A 19290-nucleotide genomic window follows, 5' to 3' on the forward strand; every position below is an offset into this window, starting at 1 on the left:
AGGGCACCACACAGTAGCTCCTACTATGGTCCTCTCTTCTCCTCTCTCACTTCAACCATGTCTGACACCTGCCTGCCTGCGCTCCCTCATCCATCCATACTTACACAACTACATCTGCCACAGACTCTGACTCAAGTCCTTTTGCGGGCAACTTTTTTCTGTTCCCTTTTTTTATCTTTTAATGCCCTCTTTTCTTTTGAAATGGAATTCCATCTAAACTTTTTATTCACAAAAAATGCTCCTCATTGTGACATTTCGTAATGTATTTTTAGGGCTCGAGGTGTCAAATAAATAGCTACAATGCCTCACATTGGGTCTGCTGCTTGTTCCTTTTATTGTATTTACTCAAGCCCCAATCTATAAAGAAGTCACACAGAGATGAAAGCAAGCACCATGGACAAACTCTTAAAACACCACATGACCATTTCACCATGCTATTTCTTCATCGCAGGGATAGAGTGGAGTGCGTTCTAATGCCCAATAATAAAGCTGAAAATAATAAATTCTGAATTATTCAGACGTGTTCTAATAAATCTTATAGTTGCTGTAATGAATCAAAATTACACATTAATGGTGCCAATTAAGATGACAGTTACAGACGTATTGCATCAGATGGAAAGTACTGCAGGATTATTACATACGTAGATGTACAGGTCTGCTAAGAAGCAGTTTAAATGAGGAAGTCGATCTAGAGCACACAAGCAGTAATTGCCTTCCTATGTGCCCCGCAGTAATGGAGTCACTGGCCACTTCTCATTGAGCCACTTGAATGCATGTCCTGTGTTTGATGGTGTGACTGCTCGAATGACGCAGGACTATTTCAGGAGAGTGGCCCTCTGTGGGCTGGACCCACTTTAGACCCCAGGGGATCCAGTCTCCTGCAGGATGAAGACTAGTAGTCTGGTAGACCTCTAAACCAAAGAGCTGCTACTCTTAACGATTGAGTACCCATGTAGCACTTCCTATCCCTCTTTATTTGTAGATACCCCAACTTCTTTCCCTGGTCAATACCCTAATACACTCTGACCCATACAGGCATGGCCATATTGAATCAATACAGAACCCACCGGGCACAGACGTCAATTCCACATTGGCTCAACGTAATCTCATTGAAATGACGAGGAAACCACAGTAATTCAACCAGTGTGTGCCCAGCGGGAAGTCTTTCCTTTATTCCCATTCACTCTCCTTATGCTCTTGGCTGTTAACCTTTCCTATGGAGGGTTTGTATTGTGTACTGTAGAGTACAGTAAAAGTGCACAGCCCCTCTGAGGGCTAGCCTATCTTCCCTGTTCCTTTGTTACATCAGACAACTGGTCTGCAGCATTATTAATAAGCAAAGACTCTGGTTTAAATAATACAGCCAGGCCTGACAGTGTAGACACTGATTCACAATGAGTTCCCCCTTCCCCTACTAGATCTGTTATTCCTGATGGGTACATGACAAGCGACGCACAGGTGGCTACATTAAAAGATTAACTGCCTTCAGAATTAATAAACTCACAGAGTGAAGGCAGTCATGTCGCGTGTCTATTTTTACTTCTGTGTCATTACAGCTGTTTATTTGAAACTATCAGATTACTTCCACTGAGTAGAAGAAAAACAACATTAAACACGTTTCAGTAGAGAAATATGTGAGTGTGAAGAGTAATTGGCAATAAGCGTCGAAAATATTCAAGCGTCTGAGAATGTTCTTCAAATTGGGATCCTCTCACAACCATCACTTGGTAGGGATACTGCCTAGGATCAAACAGTCTCCTACAACATAATTTCCCAATTATATATATATATTTTTCCTCATCATATATATATATATTTTTTTATCTCTAGTCAATTCCCACAATGTCGCCCACCCTGAGGGGTTTCTCTCTGTTCCCCTCTCAATTCAACCTCTGGATCTGACACAAAACAACAACCACACAAGCCATTCGCAGATCTCACAGACACAGGTTCATACAGTCACCAGCAACATATGGAGATCATTTCAGTAACGCCAGTGTACCTGTAATCCAGATCACATTTCAGTAATGAAAACTTGGAAGGAAAGCAATGATTTCATCAAGAAACTTTTAGGGGGATGATTAAATTAATAATTTTAACAAATCAAATTGAGCTGTCGCCCCGGTGCCCAATCTGCCAAATCTGCATTGTTGGCAATCTCTCATGAGTAGCTTTCAATTTATGCAAATGTCAGCAGAATAAATCTGGCAGAGGCCCGTCAAGGCAGGATCAGATAGTCATAGATGTTTAGTGGCCTTTTCAGCGTTATAAAACACAGAGGCCTGCTCATTAGGATGCTGTCAGGGAAGCTGGCCCTGTGCGACAGAGGATGTGCTCAGGGGAAGTTGGAGCCACAGCATTAATCAGACATTCAACATGCCGCTGTTCTGCAGACGTATGGGCTGAGGAGACACACATCAACCAAGAACGAAGTGTCATCGCCTGGCCCTGTGCAACACAGCACACCGGCCATGACTGAAGGCTACGACGGGTTGAGCACTGCCAGGAAAATCTATTTTTCTTTCTTTGAACCTATTCTCTGTGCAACAAGGCACCTGCAAGGCATATGAGCATGCTATCTGGCTAGCTACTTGTTAGCATTCAGTAAGGTGGTCATGATGAGATGTCATTTGAGGAGACAGTACAGTACGGAGGTAGTGACAGAGATATGATACCTGCTATTTATGCTGCACTGCATGCTAATATAACATGACATGCATTTTTACATAGGTTGTGGAATGCTACTTCTTTCCAAGATGTCACTTATTAGAGAATATAAGGATAGATTCACTGGCCTCAAGCCCTACAGTATAAACTGTCCTATTCCCTGTCCTATTCCCCTTCTGTCCTCTACTCTGAACCCCCGTATCCACTATCTATTCTGAATGTTAAGAGCGTCAACATGCTGAAATGTTAAACATTCATTGAGTACAGAGTAGGGATTGGCATAGTATTCGATTACTTGAGTGAGTGTTAATTTTTGGAGAAAAACAATAGGACTATTTTAATAATGAAAAAGCTGTCTAAATTAAATTTGAATTATCCTTGTGACATTGTTACCTACAAGCATATACCATGACATGTGTAATTCTTAATTGAATAAAACAACAAACTTTTGAATGTTTTTATAATGGTGCTGGGCAGTACTTCATTGGTATACTATTTTCCCCACTTCAAAAAGCAATTACAGGAACCCACCTAAAAGAGTTTCCACAAGACCTGACACAGATCAATGCAAAACACTCACCAGACAACCTTTTGCATCAGAATCAATAACATTATGGTGAAATTCTCTTTCACTGTTGCTGTCAGTCAAAACCAGCAGAGAAAAGCAGCCTGTTCACTGTTTACCTCTGCTATGTGCATTTGCGTCATATTGATTGGTCAAGAGAGTCAAGAGCAATTGTTCCATTTCATTTTTTAACATTCTATCTGGATATTTAAATGATATTATTTAAATAGTAAAATCATTTCAAATGCCCCGTCCCTAGTTCAGAGAGTTTACTCGGGGATGGCAGAGTACCCAATGACTAGGCCGCGGAGATTTGGGCAGTAGCCACAGTAGCTAGCCTGGTATACCCTGAAGGGGTTAGAGTGGCTAGATAGTGTAAATGCTAGATAGTAGCGCCCCGGAGGTGCTGGGGATATGCTCCAGGGTACAAGCCTTTGATTTCACTGCCATCCCAGGGTGGCCTCTCAATACGAAACTGCTCGCTCAGATAGAAAAGGGACCCCTACAGTGGAGACGGGGCTGGAATCAGAGCTCTGCTTGTCAACATGGCCTTGATCTCCTACCCTGAGCCTCATCCACTGTGTCAGGTAAACACTGCACTGTACCACACAAAACAAAGCAGAAGCAAATGAGAAACACAAACTTGAGTTAACCGTTGGAGCCTGAGCTGTGTGTTTTCTGTGTTGAGTTGAGTGGCGGTAGCCTCAGATGTTTAGCCGCGGCTCTGTGTGTTGCTGGCAGGAGGACATCCACGTTAACTAAATCGGATATAAACATTTCAATATAGCAGGGAGTTGACGTGTTTATTTTTTCACTCAGTTATTTCAAATGAGCCACTGGTTGTGTTTTGTTTTCTCAGAGGATTCGCAGAAAAACTGCTGTGGAAAGCACTTTCAGACGATACTTTCAGTACACGGAATCAGCGCACTCCGTTCCGACACTTAATGGCCAAATTGCTATGAAGCAGTGACATAGACACTCATATCACTCAAAGCCTCTGTGGTCATCTCCAACTAAAGGAGCACACTTTGTCATAATCACATACTTCTTGTCATCACAGAACAGAAAACTGAATAATTTACTTGAAACTCTTCCGTACGTAGTACAAAACGATTATGGATAAATTGAAGACTCGCTTCTCTAAGAATGTTTAACCTACATTCAAGTTTTTTTTATATTGAGGAAACTGGGCTGTTTTTTTCTTTTCATGGTGCTCCGAGTGAGGGTTGACATTACCTAATGAGCAGAGTATTTTGTTCTTCCAACCATGTTGGATTAGACATGAATCTCTTTTTAAAACCGGTTGACTAGCAGAGATAACCATTGGGAGAGCGCAGCTCAGTGAGTGGGTTCTCAATTACTGCAGGGCCCATACGTCTGCCTGCCGCGGTTCAACGTAAGCGGTCTCGGAACGCACAATCCTGAGATACAGTGTTCGTCGAGGGAGGACGTCAAAATCTGTGTTTATTTGAGAGAATGCTACTGTGGAAAGAAGTGCTCGGTGCGTGACTGACTGTGTCTCTGTTAGAGGGCACGGCGCATGGAGGATCAATCTAGTTGGTCCATGGTGCTGCTGGCCCGATACAGGCTGATGACATGGCCAGTAGAGCAGAACCACCCAGACTAACACACAGGTGCTCACCAGATGAGACCCCACGTGACCAGCCAGCGCCCATTGTGTTGAGGTGCGACTAGCGTTAGCGCACAGTCCTGTCCAGAGCTCACAGAAACACAGCGGTTTTAGACTGGGAAATGGAGGGAGGGTATAACCTCTGTTGTTGACATGCGTCCCTGATTTGAGGAGAACAGGTTTGTTTATAGGCCTATGGAGATGTCGTCAAGCAGTCTGATACTTTGATTTGTTTAACACTTTTTGGGTTACTACATGATTCCATATCTGTTATTTGATCGTTTTGATGTCTTCACTATTATTCTACAAATGCAGAAAATAGTACAAATAAAAGAAAAACCCCAAAAGTTCAAACTTTTGACTGGTACTGTATATTTGTATGTAAGCCAAAAGTTAGTCTTTTTCCATGTCTGGAGCTAGCTTGAGATGCAGACAGGTTATTTGAGCGGCGGTGCTAATATTTTTTTGCCACATACCCAGAGGGTAGTATATTTGCAAACATCACGAGGAGCGTGGTATTTTACATCAACCCTCCAGGGGAGCCATCTCTGGTGCCAAAAATAACCCCCTTGAAGTTTAGGTCTGGTCCACTTTCTTCCCCTTCAAACTATTCGACATTGTAATATATTTCCAGCTCTGGAGTCAAAGTCTTTTGTGGATATGGGTGCAGCAGTTGCTTTGAGAAACTTCCCTTCCTTCAAGAAACTTCCCATCTTTCGAGAAACTTCCCATCCTTATTCTAAACACAGCACTTCATAGAGCAGTGGCAAATATTACAAATATTACAACAAGTTTCCCTGCTGAAGTAACTTGTCATGCAAGAAGCTCTCCTCTGTAACCAGAAGTGAGGTTACAATACTGTCTGCCTTTGTGAGAAACAACGGAAGACAATGCACAGCAGAGGCAATTAATGCTACTGAAAAAAAGCAAACCATTCAGTAAATGAAAGTGTAAAGCATTCTGCAGTGGCTTAACACAGCCCATTATAATGTGGCTTATACAGGACCATGCCCTATTCCATATGGCCCGATGCCGGGGAAACGGTTCACTAGGCGGGAATAAACAAAACAGCTCACAATAAGCCAGGGACTTGTGGCACAGTCAACTGTCACTCTCAATTGTGGAGTCACTCAGATGTCTCCTTATCCTCTCAGAAAAAGCAGGCCTCTTATTTCACACCGAGTGCTTCCCCTAATTACCACTGTAATGTGAACAATGCCAATTTACATAGCCAATCCTATCTGGAATAGCAGCCCCTCTATAGGCCTGGCACACTGGCATTCTCTGAGCAGCCCTCGGCGGCAGGCGTGGGGCTCAGGCGGACCCGCTGAGCCTCATCCTCCCCTTCCTTCCTCTTCCCCACTGTAATGATGCAGATAATAGGCTGCTTCACACTCCACTGTAGCAAAACTGAAATCCAAACACAGTTTATTTAAAAATCTAAAGCATATACCTCTGGGTTTTCCCTCCTCTCCTCTGAAGTTGACGATGTGGCATGGGTGTGCTGCTGCCTGAACAGTGAATTCTCAGCTAAACAGATGCCGGTTTGGAAATGCATTGCTTTTGAATCTGTCTGTCTGTCTGTGTGTATATATATATATATAATTTCTTTCACTTGATGATGTAGTTTGGAGGTTTGACTTTGATACGGTCCTTTCAGGCTGACTAAAGAAATAATTCTACCTGATCCAACAGAACAAAGAGACTCTGGGAAATTATACAGTTTAACATTGTCCTTTTGTTCAGTCTATATAAAGTGCAAAAGGATTCACTTCTTTTTGACTAATCCCCCATTTCAGAAAGTAAAAAAAAAAAAAAATAGCAAGGGAGTTTTAATTACATGCACGTTGGCCTTCCTTAAACACGCTAGGAAATAAGCTTAGGATTTCCAGGCGTGACTAATGACTGTTCTCTATGGTCATTATACTGATTCATATTGATGAGGCTGACGTATGATGTATTCTGATGGGTGGTCACAAGAAATCCTCTCACTCCGTACTGAACATCGGAACCAAAAGCACATAATGACTTCAGATGATAGATGGCGAGAGTCAACAGCGCTTCAAGTCACAGGACGATGCTAAGCGAGGTATGACTAGCTGCCGTCTGCTATATCAACATACGTACACATCTGTCTCCACCAGATTGTTATATGTTCGGCTCTGTAGAGGGGAATTTCTCCGTCTGATATATGTGAAGTCAGTCTCAGATGATGGAGGATCTCTGGGCTGGCCTGACTTCAGTTATCTTCTTCATGGTCTGTCAGGAAGCTGATGAGGGCGTCAGAGACAGTAGATCCCATTCCTCTTGACCAATCAGTGATCTGATCGAGCTAAACTCTGACTCAAACACAGATTCAGAAGAACATGACGTTAGCCTGTCATCTCGGCACGGCCCAGACAATTCCACCTTCCATATCATCCTTATAACACACTCAGAATATCCTGCACCTTCAGTTCCAACCCAGCCAGGAGAGCAGTGGCTTCAGTGACTGTAATTCAAATGAACGGTTGCCCATCATCATCATCATCATCATCATCACACAGTCTTCCACCACAACCAGGCTGTTGCTCACCCCTCTATCGTAGGAAGTGACGATATGATTAATTCTGCTGTTCATGCAAGTTCACACGTCTGATGTAATACAGCAAGAACCAGAGTCCTAGTTTGGGTTCCTAAACCATAGGGGAGCATGGAGGCCTGGCCCACAAGGTTAGGTTTGTTCTAGTGTGTGATCAAGTGAAGAACCGATCTCTCTGTCTAAAAGTGTCACCCGAGTTGGGATGTGAGAGCTTGTGTTTAAGCTGGTTCTAGAAGAACGGATGTCTTTTGACAAATGGTTATTTTAAACTCCAGAGAAATATGCATTTCTAAATAATCAGAACACTGTGGAAAACATCCAAAGAAAATTCAGGAGTGGAGTAATGAACCATTCTAAGGTGCAAGCTGTTAAAATACACACGTTTTTTTTACTCATAACACGTGCCATTTTGGATTCTGATGCTGGCACTACAGATACTCAAGACGACTCAGAGTATGACAAAAATATGTGTCGGGACTTGAGAATTAATATAGTGCAATTTCTGTTTTAAAAAGCAACTACAGAGCACATACAGTGCCTTCAGAAAGTACTCACACCCCTTGGCTTTTTCCACATTTTGTTGTGTTACAGCCTGAATTCAAAATGGATTAAATTGAGATTTTGTGTCACTGGCCTACACACAATACCACACGCAATATGTTGAAATGGAATTAATAAAACATTTACTCAACCCATTTGTTATGGCAAGCCTAAATAGGAATAACATTGTTATCAACAAGTCACATAATAAGCTGCATGAACTATGGGTGCAATAATAGTGTTTAACATGATTTTTGAATGACTACCTCATCTCTGTACCGCACACATGCAATTATCTGTAAGGTCCCTCAGTTGAGCAGTGAATTTCAAACACAGATTCAACCACAAAGATCAAGGAGGTTTTCTAATGCCTCGCAAAGAAGGGCACCTATTGGTAAAAAATAAAGCAGACTTTGAATAAACCTTTGAGCATGGTGATGTTATTAACTACACTTTGGATGGTGTATCAATACACCCAGCCACTATAAGGATACAGGTGTCCTTCCTAACTCAGTTGCTGGAGAGGAAGGAAATCGCTTAGGGATTTAACCATTAGGCCAACGGTGACTTTAAAACAGTTAAAGTTTAATGGCTTCGATAGGAGAAAACTGAAGATGGATCAACAACGTTGTAGTTACTCCACAACACTCACCTAAATGACAGAGTGAAAAGAAGAAAGCCTGTACAGAATACAACTATTCCAAAACATCCATCCTGTTTGCAATAAGGCACTAAAATAAAACTGCAAAAAAATGTGGCAAAGAAATGTACTTTATGTCCTGAATACAAGGCGTTATGTTAGGTGCAAATCCAACATCACTGAGTACCACTCTTCATATTTTCAAGCATGGTGGTGGCTGCATCATGTCATCGGCAAGGACTAGGATAAAAATAAACAGAATAGGGCTAAGCATAGGCCAAAAGCATAGGCCAAAGAGGAAAACCTGGTTCAGTCTGCTTTCCAACAGACACAGAGACAAATTCACCTTTCAGCAGGACAAGATCTTACAACAAATATATAACAAATATAGACTGTGTACAAAACATTAGGAGCACCTCCTCTTTCCATGACAGACTGACTAGGTGAATCCAGGTGAAAGCTATGATCCCTTACTGATGTCACCTGGTAAATCCACTTCAATCAGTGTAGATGAAGGGGAGGAGACAGGCTAAAGAATGTTGAAGCCTTGAGACAATTGAGACATGAATTGTGTATGTTTGCCATTCAGAGGGTGAATGAGCAAGACAAAAGATGAACAAGGTACCGTAGTGGGTGCCAGGCGCACTGGTTTGAGTGTGTCAAGAACTTCTACGCTGCTGGGATTTTCACCATCAACAGTTTTGTGTATCAAGAATGGTCCACCACCAAAAGGACATCCACCCAACTTGACACAACTGTGGGAAGTAAACCAAAAGCCCTGTGGAATGCTTTCGACACCTTTAAGAGTCCATGCCCCAACAAATTGAGGCTGTTCGGAGGGCAAAAGGGGGTGCAACTCAATATTAGGAAGGTGTTCTTAATGTTTTCTACATTCAATGTACACTAGAGTTGCTTACCAAGACGACATTGAATGTTCCTGAGTGGCCTAGTACAGTTTTGACTTAAATCGGCTTGAAAATCTATGGCAAGACTTGAAAATAATGGGCAAATATTGTCCAACCAGGTGTACAAAGCTCTTAGAGACTTAAATCAAATCAAAATCAACCATAATGGCGCTGCCAGATATGACAGCTCTGTTCCTAGCTCCTAGACTTACCCAGAAAGGTGATTTTCACATGTATTGACTCAGGGGTGTGAATACTTATGTCAATTTGAGATTTCATTTTCAAATAAATGTACAAAGACTTCAAAAACATGCTTTCCCTTAGTCATTATTGGGTATTGTATGTAGATGGGTGAGAGGAAAATAGATATTTCATTCTGAATTCAGGCTGTAATAAAATGTGGAATAAGTCAACACGTATACATACTTTCTGAAGGCACTGTACACGCATAACAGCAAATAAAGTGTACCTATTCAATTAGTTCACTAATGAAAATCCGACGGTAGCACCTTGAAATATGGCTCACAGTAGGTGCATGTTAATAAAGAAAGCATTTCATCCGATACAACAGGTCTAATTCACACACGGCGTCTGCTGGCGTGCTTCGGAGGCGGCGCCAATAATCGGCGTGTGTATTATCGGCGTGTGTATCACTGACTTGGTGTCTGTCGGCTGCTATCAGACACATCACTGACACCTCCCATCTCATCAGAAGGCACATCTGTTGTCTCTAGAAAAGAAATAGAGCCGGAACACTTGTGAGCTCCACCACGTACCTTCACAAACAAACAACCGCTTCAATCCGGCAAGGATCTTCGTCAGCTCATTTCGACCTTCAACCATCTGTCGTCTCTGCCATCTCTCCTCTATTAAATCGATGTGCTTTTTCATCCCTATAAAAGCAACTCCATTATCGCAATACATTATCCTCCTACAGGTCTCTTTGTCAGTGTCACTGATGATTTGGTTGCAACAAGTGTTACACACAATATTTGAAATAATTATTTCACAAAAAGTGAAATAAGGTATATTAGCGAACAGATCAGATGACTGATTTGGGATCAGGTCAATGGTACTGTTACCCAATAGTATTGCATGAAGGCACATGAATGACTATGATGCTGCAAGCCTGCAACAATTATGGACAGAGACATTTACTTGACTGCTAAAGTGGAAATGGAGGTCGACCAAAGGAACTTATTGTCCTCCATTCTCACCTTGTAGTTTTAGAGGCAAAATGTGCAGAAAGCTGATGCAATACCTGACAACCTGCTGTGGAGTATGTACAGAGAGTACAGTATACTGTGGATGATATGGCGCCTCATATCAAAGGCCTCAGAGAAGAAGAGACCTTCAGGGGCTATGGAGAAGATCTGATATCCCGCTCACTCCATGTCATTTACATCAAATGGGAAAATATTTCAGATTTAAATGGATAAAGCAAAAAATAATAATAATAATTAAATAAATAATAAAAATCGGCCTTGAAAGCTTGAGCTACACCACTAGCCGTCAGCAGCTAGACCCAACAGGAGTCGTTTTTAAAGCCTTTGATCAAGAACATACCAGCAATTTCCTCCTGAACATCAAATTGAATGGAGAGGTCAGATATTTAAGCCCGACGTGGTCTTCACTAGAATCCCTGGATTCTGCTTCACATCGTCCTCAAACGAGACCCCCAAACAAGACATAGTTATAATGCTACAGCTAGCAAACGGCTACACAAAGGGTAACACCATATTTCAATTCAGTACCATTGTGTCCCGCTGTACAGCCACTCACCTCAGGTACATCAATCCCCTGTTCCTACTCCACCAGGGATTAAGCTTTAGCTGGAGAAGCAGGCAAACAATTGCTTTCAAGGGGGGGGATTAGAATAGAGCTGAGTTTCAATGATTCATTATTCAATGACTGCCGTGCTTCATGAAACATGCTTTTTTTTTTTTTAAACACGGCACAGGCAAGGGGACTGCTACATTAATAATGAACACTTTGACTATAATGTTATAGGCTGCCAGGAGAGAGGTGCTCCATTCTTGTGTGAGATAAGCGGTTACTTAAAAGCATATTTTCTGAGAAGAAAAAAAAAAATATATATGCAAAAATGATGTGTTCATTCATTGTACTCTATTCCTTCAATTATTTCGGCTTTGACATGACACCTCTGGCTGTTTTAGAGTGCAAACATACTGTATTTATTATACACTGAGAGTACAAAACATTAGGAACACCTGTTCTTTCCATGACAGGTGAAAGCTATGATCCCTTATTGATGTCACTTGTTAAATCCACTTCAAATCAGTGTAGATGAAGGGGAGGAGACAGGTTAAAGAGGATTTTTAAGACTTGACACATGGATTGTGTATGTGTGCCATTCAGAGGGTGAATGGCACACAACTGTATTTTGTATTTATTATGGATCCCCATTAGCTGCTGCCAAGGGGGTCTGGCAAAATTAAGGCAGATGCGCTTTCGACACATTGTAGAGTCCCTGCGCCGACGAATTGAGGCTGTTCTGAAAGCAAAAGGGAGTGCAACTCAATATTAGGAAGGTGTTCCTTATGTTTTGTACACTCAGTGTATATACCTTTCATACTCAGACCAAAATCTCACTATTTTACCATGCTTGCTTTTTTTTTTGTACATCTGAAAGGGGTAGAGGTAAAAAAAAAAAAAACCTGGGTTTATTAAAACCCACCTTAAGACCTAGTCAAGATTCCTGCATTTTCACAGAGCTTGTAAACACTTCCATAAAAAAGGGGATACCTGCAAGAAAGTGGTAAATAAGGGGCTGTTTGAAAGGGGGTCCTATAAGCAGGGCCTTATATTATATTACAGACAATATACCACATCTTTCTGATATGGGTATATGAAAGGGATAACATAGAACAGCAGAGTTTATTCCATACCATTATCATCAGTGTGTTTTATTCACTGATCAACAGTAAAGTTGGTCATTTGCAGTATGTACAGTATGTCTAACGAATGAGAAAATCCCATACTGTGTAATATTTAAATACAAGGTAAACATTCTCAGATTATCATCTCTCTGTGGTGATGAAAACAGACCACAATATGGTCAGCAGGGTATTACAGCCCAGTTTAAAGCCTTGTTGCCAGGTTGGGCCCATATTGTCCCAGAGAGCTATGCTGAGTGTCCGATGGGGGATCAATTAGAGCAGTCTTTGGGTTGGAATTCTCCATGCTGGCTCTTTTTCACACTGACCACCTGTGAGGCACTTGAAGCTTGCATAATGCATACAGACTCCGGGATAGTGTCGTAGGAGACGTCGTGTAAACAGCCTGGGAGCTGTTTGGGATGCAGTCATCAGGGAGCCATGTTATCGCTGTGAAATGAACACACAACAGCCAAGGCACGCTCCTCAGAACAGACAAAACCAGGTTCTCAATAACCATGTTTCAATCCACAGTGTTTATGAGTTTTCATACCTTATATTTAAAAAAAAATCACGACAGCTGTGATGGAAACAGGAAGTTTCCGTATAATTGTATAACTAAGATAATTTGTTCGTTCGACACGGTGAGATCTTTTTCTGTCTGTAAAATGAATTATGCGAGAAATAACCATCATACCGAAGTAAACTTGGAGTCATGTGGTGATATGATGTGTGGTCCTCCGACTACGACTCTGGAAACCATGCAGTCTATTAGGCTACAGATGAAATGAATAATGCTGAACTTCACCCGTGGTGAAAGGGCACAGGTATCTCGATGCACCTTTAATAAATATTGAGGGTCATATTCTGGTGACACGGGGATCGATGCTTGAATGCCATTTGACAAATAAAAATAGTCTCGCTCTTATCCATGCATCAGTGAGCTGCTGGCTGGAGCGCGCGTTCCAAGACCAGAGTTGGCACACTTGCCATTTAACGCAACAGTTTTTGTGACAAAACTAGAGATGTTAGATTTCGATTTTTTTTCAGTACATGAAAGATTAAGCGAAAAAGTACATTTTGTTTGCACTATGTCATCACGCACTAACTTCGATGATGGGATAATGTGCATATTTTCTTTATGCGTATTTTAGAAGAGTCACATGTAAATCTGTCGCCAATTGGACAGAAACCCAGCTATAGATGGAGACTGATGGGGGGGGGGGAAAAGGAGTCAAAGTCCCTGTCTCAAATGATAGCCTTCCTCATTTCCTATAATGAAATACTTTTGGTCAGAGCCCTATAAGTACTGCATTATTAGCTATATAGGAACTAGGGTGTCATTTGGTTGCCTAGCTCTCTCGTGTGGCCTTGCTTTCTCCTGAGTTGGCTGTTCTGCAGCCTGAGTTTACTGAGCAAGCACATATGGGTTTACACCAGGATCCTTCTCAAGCACATAAACCTCCACCTTTGCCACTTGTTGGAGCCGTATGCTTGATGCAAGCAGAAGGGGCAAAGCACAAAGCCTTAAATCCAAACTCATTTGTCAGCACATCAGCCACTCTCCTGGATGAAAACTGACTTCAATAACGGACAGGGTCCTCCATTTTCCCTCAAAGTAAAAAACAATATAATAACATACACAATAAATAAAATATCTGTATAGAGAGACAATCTGGCCCTTTTCCAGGATTGTCAAGTTGAATGCATCTGAATGCACACACAGGATGAGACAACATTATTTCAATAACTGACATGAGCGTTTCATGCATTTATCTCAGAAATAAACAATTTGATGTATAGAACTAGAAAGACTAAAACAAGGAAGGTATAACATTCCTATACGTGTTCAAGGTCTCAGGTATGCACTGACATGTTCGAGACGAGTCCGAATAAAACTGCTGTGGACTCCACCACCACAGTGCTGCGAGACCTCAGAGAGCAGCGAGGGTACCTGTCCCTGACAGCCTGGGCAGACCTGACACGGAGGGGGGAGTCTGGAGCTTAAGGTCCTTACCTACATCCATCCCTCAGCACCTCTAGCTGCACTGGGCTATTCATGGCCCAGGGACCATTGTTATGAGAGTAGGTTAGAGGAGGTTCGATAAGGAGGAGCACAGTGCAGAGCGATGCAGCTAGACCAGCCACGACACACTGCCCATACTCATTTAGTCATAGCCGTCACTGGAACAGGGGCTCTGCCACTGACAGGAGATAAGACAGCGTGTAATCTTAGAAAATGGCATGGGTTTGTCCATCTTCCTTAAGTTTCTTTACTGAAAGGTTCAGTCGACCACTCTCACTTCCCATAAAAACGACAATCACGAGGGTCTAATCACTCCAATAGCTTAGTTTGATGCAGTTTGTGCAACATTTGTGATGAACTGACATGAGCATTACATCACAATGGGGTTTAAACTTGCTCTCTGAATGAACCAATGAACAAAACACTACATTAGTTTCCATAGCTACTGTAGTAGTGTATACTGCCATCCATTTCTCTAGCTGACTAAACTCCACGGTGAAGGAAACTTCTGATGAACTCCAATGGAGTGGAGCAGAAACACGGCTTTGTGGAATTCAGCTCCGACTACATCAATTCGCCCAGGGTCAATACAATTCTTCTTTTTTTTTTTTATGTAATTATGAAATTCTAACTATGTACCCATGTTTGTCCTCTGTAGTTACCTGCCTTTGTTTGCTGAAACCCATACTTCTTCAAAAATGTATCAAATACAACCACCAACAGTTTCCTTGTTGAGATTCAATTGGCACATGCGCATTTGCTCTGAGTTGCCATCTTAGAGCAACAGCAATGAGCAAACAGTCGGCGGTTGTATCTGACCAACGTTTACTGAGAAAGTTCCTCATAAACTTCCTTCACCATGGAGGGGTGTGGTATTGCCAATGAAACAAGAACACATACTCCAAACAACCTGCCAAGCACCCCACTTAATAGCACTACAGCTCCTGATTTCCACCGAACGGAATTCCTTTTCAACAGTTGACATTCAGAGAGGACCGGGCGGGCGGGCACACTACAAGCAGAGCCAAGATGCAGTCGCTCACTCCAAAACCCACAATGGCGAGGGCTGGAGGTGAAATGATTTCATCATTCAAAGTGGCAGGCTCTAATGACAAGAGATCCACTAATAAATCATTACAACGTGCAGCGGCCTATCTGAACAGTCCTGTGTTCGCCTGCCTGGGCCTCACCAGCACCAACACCCTTCTGTCCTGACCATTTGACAAAAACCTTTAACCTGCCTATTATGTTTCCAGGGAGTTTTACTCAGCGGCCCCCAACCAAACTACAGGAAGCATGAGAGTCTTTTCTGGGTCAGATTTGATGAGCACATCTGCTCGAAAAAGCAGACATTCATTAAAAAGACTAAGGTTAAAATCCCTGAACTTCGTCTCAAGTACTGTTTTTGCGGGGAGAAAGTCTACTCCAGTGAAATAAGGCAGACAAACGAAAGACAACACACAAACTGTAGTGCCTATGTGATATAAACCTCTTTGCCCACAGGTGGACCAAAACAGACTAAAAGCTCCAATGGCAGCTGCTTCCCTTTGTCATCTCTGAAAACGGATTTGTCATTAATCCTGATGTAGGGTGTGCAGAGGGACTCCCACTCCCATCTGCAATGAATACATCAGGTGCTGGTGCCACATGGAGCCCTGATATGCTGATTGGTATTCAGTGTAATGAAGCTGTTTTTGCTGTCAGAAGACATGTTTAATAAAAAGGCAGTGATTTCTAGCCGCTAGCCCCGCACCCAGCCACTAACCTTCTGCTGCCAAACGATGGGCTCTATGGACAACAGCTGGGTGTCAGCAGCTGGACAGGATTACTATATTTACATACCGAATTGGCCCCCGAGCCTCTTCTGTTCTGGGGCAACTGAATAAAGCATTGTATGTGGATGGGGATGGGAAGGCTACAATGGAAGCGTGTTTGTACATTTCCAAGAGAAAGAGAACGCATATGGCTCTGTTATTTAGGATTGCGTGACACCTCTTCCCATGGGGGACAGACAAAATGATGCCAAAGAGCGGCAACAATGCAAATAATGGAACATAATTTGCCAGACAATTTGTTGTCTGAAATTGCATTCTATTCTCCCATCATAAAGATGAGGAATGTACTTATGTAAACATAGAGGCTATTAAGCTAGGAACATAAAAATGCAAGCTACTATAAACCAAGACATTTCATTGGGTTACCCTCAACCTGACCAGTGTGCCCTTTCTTATACCCAACCCAATACAGAGGTCTAATGTGAGTAGTGGGAAAACAGACCGCTCGTCTATGAAGGACATTTGGAAAACGCAAAGTGCAACAGGATTATGTGAAAATGCGTCACATGGTCATTTCCCTCCATATTCCCCCACAGAAATGGACTGATTGTTTTGGTTCAAACTTTACTTGCTAAATATCCTATGATATTGCTAGTCCAATCAAACATTCTGCTTTATATATTGAGTGGGCACAACTCATAGAATTTACAGTACCTTCAGAAAGTATTCACACCAGTTAGGAAGGACGTACCTTTGTAGTGACTGGGTGTATTGATACACAATCCAAAGTGTAACTTCACCATGCTCAAAGTCATATAATGGTTTTTATTTTTACCCGTCTACCAATAGCTGCCCTTCTTTGTGAGGCATTGGAAAACCTTGCTGGTTTTTGAGGTTGGATCTGTATCTGAAATTCACTGCTCGACCTTAGGGACCTTACAGATAACTGCATGTGTGAGGTATATAGATGAGGTAGTCATAAAAAAAATCATGTTAAACACTATTATTGCACCCATAGTTCATGCAACTTACTGTGCGACTTGTTAAGTCAAGTTTTACTCCTGAACTTATTTAGGCTGGCCATAACAAATGGTTTTGAATACTCATTGACCCATTCCCATGCTAGTGATATGAGGAACAAGAAATCTTGAACATGGAAAAGTATTGCTCAAGTCCAACAAAGTGGAATACAACATTCTGGATAAAGAGCGGAATGACCCAATTTAATGTGTGCAACATCTAAAGGCCTGCGTTGCTATACTGAGAGGGTTGCCGTTCCTATAAGGACGTATTTGGGAAGTTTTGTGGCAGACGTATAATTATTCCTGAAAGAGACGGAAACAACTCCAGCATCGTTTCCAGAGTGGTTGTTGTGGAGGTGAGCAGTGTCGCAAAGGTGGCTCACCTTGTGGACGCTTTGTTTGGCTTGTGACATTAGGCTGCATTTTCTCCATATAATTGGACAACAAGAGCAAGCAAACAAAGGAGTTAAATGATCAGCGTTGGATCATTACTAATTTACACATTTGTTTCCCTACACCCTACCTTGTGTATTATACAACACAACATGCATGAAGTGAATATGGTTTTGGAGGGTTAACCACTTAAACATGGATCATTGACACTTAATGAAACGTTAAATCGCCATTCGTTCATTTCAATTGCAACCAATACCTCTCTCCTTCATTCTGTAAGGTTCAGGCATGGAATTGCCCTAAATACCTCATACATTTTCCATCGGCTATGGACATTTGGCTTTACTCTAAATGCTACATTCTCTTTTACCATCTACGGGATCAAGTGAGAAAATGAGTCCACATACACAATACTCGGCATACTAATGATAATGTGTATGGCCCAGACATATAGCTTCTTTACAAACGAGAGACTCAGAGTAACGCTAACCCTTGTACACATTCTGCATTACAACAGTGGGTTTGCATTGAGCCATACAGTAAAACACTGCTATCCCAACCTTCCGATCCTAGCACATTAATATTAAAATCACACCAAATAGTAGAGCAAGTACAATATCCAAAGGTCTATACTCTGGTGTCTATTAACATGATTTGGAACATTCTGGTCATCCGTTTTGTTATTGTGAGACCTTTAGATTTCAAGCTGAAAGGGGAAATTCTAGTCATGGCTGGAAGTTGAACCTCTTCGCTCTCGAAATCAATGAGGATGCGTGGTTTGTAAAAAGAGTGATGCATTTACTCAGACATAACCACTTATCTATTTCCATGCCTACCTACCTGACAGGCTCTCTCTCTCTCTCCATTAACAATGCAATACATCAGAAAACAGTCATTAAATTAATCACTACTAATCACAACCCTTAAAAAAGTATTTAATAGGTTTCTATTTTCCTGTTGTAACAAAGCAATGTCCACTACAGTAAGTACTATGATGACAGAAAGCACAATTTATTCCTGTCCTGTGTGTATAAATAAATATGCTTAAAATAACACATTGGTACCACTCAATTAAAGTCTAACCATAAAGCAACATGGGAATCCAATAGAAACTATTATTTCTTCCCGTCTCTGAGCCATCTAGAACTCTGAAATGGAAGCCAGTGGCTGGAACGTCAAGTCACATTTTCTACCCGGTGTGGAGCGGAAGGGAGGCAGAGGTGGGAGGAGGGAGGGGAGAGAGAGGGCCATGGGGCCTTTGGTAAACAGAATGCAGCCAGCGGAGCATGCCCCTTGAGAGAGAAAGCAAATACGTCCGAAAAAATGACATTTCATGGGGCCAGATTTAATTAATTCAAATCTAATCATTTATGGATTCAGGGGAAAGAGCAGTGCTGCACAGAAATAAAAACGAATAGCAGAAATGAATAGGAATACAAATGAATACAAACATAGAAAGGGGAAAGAAAAACAAGAAAACCATAGCTTACTGGAAATGATTGCGGTGATAAGGTACTTGACATGATATTAGCATTCATTATGTGTGTGTCGAAAGACCACATTATGTGTCGACTGTCGATACACGGCAGGTCCCAGATTGGCTGTCGAGAGGATCAGTGGGAGAGATGGAGAGCACAGGGGATAATAAA

General features: G+C 41.9%; 1 protein-coding gene across 2 annotated transcripts in view; it reads right to left on the minus strand.

Moving 5' to 3' along the window:
* LOC106607809 (exostosin-1) overlaps positions 1-19290 on the minus strand; it is a 253228-nt gene that overhangs the window by 78809 nt on the left and 155129 nt on the right. The gene's annotated exons all lie outside the window — the stretch shown is intronic.

Source organism: Salmo salar, chromosome 06, assembly GCF_965601325.2.
Source record: "Salmo salar chromosome 06, fSalSal1, whole genome shotgun sequence".
In the NCBI taxonomy this organism is placed as follows: Eukaryota; Metazoa; Chordata; class Actinopteri; order Salmoniformes; family Salmonidae; genus Salmo; species Salmo salar.